Here is a 5,642-nt window from a genome sequence, read left to right as displayed (position 1 = left end):
CCCACGCCCAGCGTCAAGGCTCCCCTACTGGGACAGTGCACTCTCGACTCCAAAATCAGTCACTGCCTCCCGGGGACTTCTCGTCCCTCCAGCCACGTGGCCGTGCCGCCCCCGAGAACCAGCTGGGCCTCCTCCCGGGGTTAGTTCAGATGGGTGGAGTAGCTCCCCGTGCTTGTGCCGTGACCGAGTGTCCCGGCTGGGACGCTGTTCTCCCTGCTCCAATACCAGTCGCTGCCTCCTGGGGACTTCTCCTACCAGCTGCATCCCACGCCTCCCGCGCGACCTGGCTGGTCCCCTTCCCGGGGTTAGTTCAGGGGGGTGGAGCAACTCTCCGTGTTTATGGCGTACCTGCGTCCAGTCCAAATCCCTGCGGGACGGTTCCCCAGCTCGGGTGCTGCTCTTTCTGCTCCAAGATCAGTCACTGCCTCCCCGGGAGTTCTCCTACCGGCTGCGTCCCACACCGCCCGTGGAACCGGCTGGTCCCCCTCCCGGGGTTAGTTCAGGGGGGTGGAGCAGGTCTCTGTGCTTGTGCCGTACCTGACTGGTACGCTGGCTCCAGGCTCTGGAAACAATCGCTGCTTCCCCGTATTAGTTCGTTCTCCGTCTCTAAATCTGTGTTTGTTGTTCAGGGTTCGTTGATTGTTATGTATGTGATCGATTCACTTGTTTTTCCGTGTCTTTGTTGTAAGAGGGATCCGAGGTAGCGTCTGCCTAGTCCGCCATCTTGGCTCCGCCCCTCAAGATTAATTTTAAAAAGAAAAAAATGCTCAAAACAGGGAATCATTGAAGTCAGTATGTAAAAGATCAAAATAATCAAAAAGAGGGACTAAATATAGGAGGCATAGAACTGCCATATGGAGAGGAAAACAAGGCAATTTAGGACAATACAAGTTAGGTTTTTACTTAGAAAAATAGAGGTAAATATTAAGGTAGCCACAAAGAGGACTAACAATTCCATAACTCAAAATAAAAACCAAGAAAAACATAACGACTCAGCAAACATAAAGTCAACTACTATGAAAATGAGGAATGCACAATTTACAAAGAAAAACGTCTCAGCACAAAAAAGTAAGTGGAAGAATGAAATTGTCAACAACACACATAAAAAGGCATCAAAATGACAGCACTAAACACATACTTATCTCTAATTATGCTGAATGTAAATGGACTAAATACACCAATAAAGAGACAAAGAGTCTCAGACTGGATAAAGAAACACGATCCATCTATATGCTGCCTACAAGAGACACACCTTAGACTTAGAGACACAAACAAACTGAAACTCAAAGGATGGAAAAAATATATCAAGCAAACTATAAGCAAAAAAGAGCAGGAGTAGCAATATTAATTTCTGACAAAATAGACTTTAAAGCTAAGTCCACCACAAAGGATAAAGAAGGACACTACATAATGATTAAAGGGACAATAGACCAGGAAGATATAACCATATTAAATATTTATGCACCCAATGACAGGGCTGCAAGATACATAAAACAAACTTTAACAGAACTGAAAGGTGAGATAGACACCTCCACAATTATAGTAGGAGACTTCAACACACCACTTTCGGAGAAGGACAGGACTTCCAGTAAGAAGCTCAATAGAGACACAGAAGACCTAATTGCCACAATCAACCAACTTGACCTCATAGACATACAGAACACTCCACCCAACAGCTGCAAAGTATACTTTTTTTTCTAGCGTACATGGAACATTCTCTACAATAGACTACATATTAGGTCATAAAACAAACCTTTGCAGAATCCAAAACATCGAAATATTACAAAGCACCTTCTCAGACCATAAGGCCATAAAAGTGGAAATCAATAACAGAAAAATTAGGGAAAAGAAATCAAATACTTGGAAACTGAACAATACCCTGCTGAAAAAAAGATTGGGTTATCAAAGACATTAAGGAGGGAATAAAGAAATTCATAGACTGAAACAAGAATGAAAACACTTCCTATCAAAACCTCTGGGACACAGCAAAAGCAGTGCTCAGAGGTCAATTTATATTGATAAATGCACACATAGATAAAGAAGAAAGAGCCAAAATCAGAGAACTGTCCCTGCAACTTGAACAAAAAGAAATCGAGCAACAAAAGAATCCATCAGGCACCAGAAGAAAACAAATAATAAAAATTAGAGCTGAACTAAATGAATTAGAGAACAGAAAAAACAATTGAAAGAATTAACAAAGCCAAAAGTTAGTTCTTTGAAAAAATTAACAAAATTGATAAACCATTGGCCAGACTGACTAAAGAAATACAGGAAAGGAAACAAATAACCCGAATAAGAAACGAGATGGGCCACATCAGAACAGACCCAACTGAAATTAAAAGAATCATATCAGATTATTATGAAAAATTGTACTCTAACAAATTTAAAAACCTAGAAGAAATGGATGAATTACCTAAACTAACACACTCAGAAGTAGAACAACTAAATAGACCCATAACAAAAAAAGAGATTGAAAAGGTAATCAAAAAACTCCCAACAAAAAAAAGCCCTGGCCCGGACGGCTTCACTGCAGAGTTCTACCAAACTTTCAGAGAAGAGTTAACACCACTACTACTAAAGGGGTTTCAAAGCATAGAAACTGACGGAATACTACCTAACTCATTCTATGAAGCCACCATCTCCCTGATACCAAAACCAGGTAAAGACACCACAATAAAAGAAAATTACAGACCTATATTCCTCATGAATGTAGATGCAAAAATCCTCAACAAAATTCTAGCCAATAGAGTTCAACAACATATCAAAAACATAATTTGCCATGACCAAGTGGGATTCATACCAGGTATGCAAGGCTGGTTTAATATCAGAAAAACCATTAATGTAATCCACCATATAAATAAAACAAAAGACAAAAACCACATGATCTTATCAATTGATGCAGAAAAGGCATTTGACAAAGTCCAACACCCATTCATGATAAAAACTCTCAGCAAAATAGGAATTGAAGGAAAATTCCTCAACATAATAACGGGCAAAGGCAACAACCAACATCACTCTAAGTGGAGGGAGCCTGAAAGCATTTCCCTTGAGAACAGGAACCAGACAAGGATGCCCTTTATCACCACTCTTTTTCAACATTGTGCTAGAGGTCCTAGCCAGAGCAATTAGGCTACACAAAGAAATAAAGGGCATCCGGATTGGCAAGGAGGAAGTAAAATTGTCTCTGTTTACAGATGACATGATCTTATACACAGAAAACCCTAAGGAATCCTCCAGAAAACTACTGAAACTAATAGAAGAGTTCAGCAGAGTCTCAGATTATAAGATAAACATACAAAAATCACTTGGATTCGTCTACATCAACAAAAAGAACATCGAAGAGGAAATCCCCAAATCAATACCATTCACAGTAGCCCCCAAGAAGATAAAATACTTAGGAATAAATCTTACCAAGGATGTAAAAGACCTATACAAAGAAAACTACAAAGTACTAGTGCAAGAAACTAAAAGGGACCTACGTAAGTGGAAAATTATACCTTGCTCATGGATAGGAAGACTTAACATAGTAAAAATGTCTATTCTACCAAAAGCCATCTATACATACAATGCACTTCCGATTCAAATTCCAATGACATTTTTTAATGTGATGGAGAAACAAATCACCAACTTCATATGGAAGGGAAAGAAGCCCCAGATAAGTAAAGCATTACTGAAAATGAAGAAGAAAGTGGGAGGCCTCACTCTACCTGATTTTAGAACCTATTATACAGCCACAGTAGTCAAAACAGCCTGGTACTGGTACAACAACAGACACATAGACCAATGGAACAAAATTGAGAACCCTGATATAAATCCATCCACATATGAGCAGCTGATATTTGACAAAGGCCCAGTATCAGTTAAATGGTGAAAAGATAGTCTTTTTAACAAATGGTGCTGGCATAACTGGATATCCATTTGCAAAAAAATGAAATAGGACCCATACCTCACACCATGCACAAAAACTAACTCCAAGTGGATCAAAGACCAAAGCATAAAGACTAAAACGATGAAGATCATGGAAGAAAAAATAGGGACAGCGTTAGGAGCCCTAATACAACACATAAACAGAATACAAAACATTACCAAAAATGATGAAGAGAAACCAGATAACTGGGAGCTCCTAAAAATCAAACTCCTATGCTCATCTAAAGACTTCACCAAAAGAGTAAAAAAGACCACCTACAGATTGGGAAAAAATTTTCAGCTATGACATCTCCGACCAGCGCCTGATCTCTAAAATCTATGTGATTCTGTTAAAACTCAACCACAGAAAGACAAACAACCCAATCAAAAAGTGGGCAAAGGATATGAACACACATTTCACTAAAGAAGATATTCAGGCAGCTAACAGATACATGAGAAAATGCTCTCGATTATTAGCCATTAGAGAAATGCAAATTAAAACTAAGATGAGATTCTATCTCACTCCAACAAGGCTGGCATTAATCCAAAAAACACAAAATAATAAATGTTGGAGAGGCTGTGGAGAGATTGGAACTCTTATACACTGCTGGTGGGAATGTAAAATGGTACAACCACTTTGGAAATCTATCTGGCGTTTTCTTAAACAGTTAGAAATAGAACTACCATACAACCCAGAAATCCCACTCCTCGGAATATACCCTAGAGAAATAAGAGCCTTTACACGAACAGATATATGCACACCCATGTTTATTGCAGCTCTGTTTACAATAGCAAAAAGCTGGAAGCAACCAAGGTGTCCAGGATGAATAGTTAAATAAATTATGGTATATTCACACAATGGAATACTACGCATCAATAAAGAACAGTGACGAATCTGTGAAACATTTCATAACATGGAGGAACCTGAAAGGCATTATGCTGAGTGAAATTAGTCAGATGCAAAAGGACAAATATTGTATAAGACCACTATTATAAGATCTTGAGAAATAGTATAAACTGAAAAGAACACATACTTTTGTGGTTACGAGGCGGGGAGGGAGGGAGGGTGGGAGAGGGTTATTTACTGATTAGTTAGTAGATAAGAACTACTTTAGGTGAAGGGAAGGACAATACTCAATACACGGAAGGTCAGCTCAACTGGACTGGACCAAAAGCAAAGAAGTTTCCAGGATAAACTGAATGCTTCGAAGGTCAGTGGAGCAAGGGTGGGGGTTTGGAGACTATGGCTTAAGGGGACTTCTAAGTCAATTGGCAAAATAATTCTATTATGAAAACATTCTGCATCCCACTTTGAAGTGTGGCATCTGGGGTCTTAAATGCTAACAAGCAGCCATCTAAGATGCATCAATCGGTCTCAACCCACCTGGATCAAAGGAGAATGAAGAACACCAAGGTCACAGGATAACTATGAACCCAAGAGACAGAAAGGGCCGCATGAATCAGAGACTTACATCATCCTGAGACCAGAAGAACTAGATGGTGCCCAGCCACAATAGATGACTGCCCTGACAGGGAGCACAACAGAGAACCCCTGAGGGAGCAGGGGAACAGGGGGATGCAGACCCCAAATTCTCATAAAAAGACCAGACTTAATGGTCTGACTGAGACTAGAAGAATCCCAGTGGTCGTGGTCCCCAAACCCTCTGTTGGCCCATGACAGGAACCATTCCCGAAAAGAACTCATCAGACATGGAATGGACTGGACAATGGGTTGG

Source organism: Elephas maximus, chromosome 4 (assembly GCF_024166365.1).
Source record: "Elephas maximus indicus isolate mEleMax1 chromosome 4, mEleMax1 primary haplotype, whole genome shotgun sequence".
In the NCBI taxonomy this organism is placed as follows: domain Eukaryota; kingdom Metazoa; phylum Chordata; class Mammalia; order Proboscidea; family Elephantidae; genus Elephas; species Elephas maximus.
Note: the sequence above shows the minus strand (reverse complement) of the source record.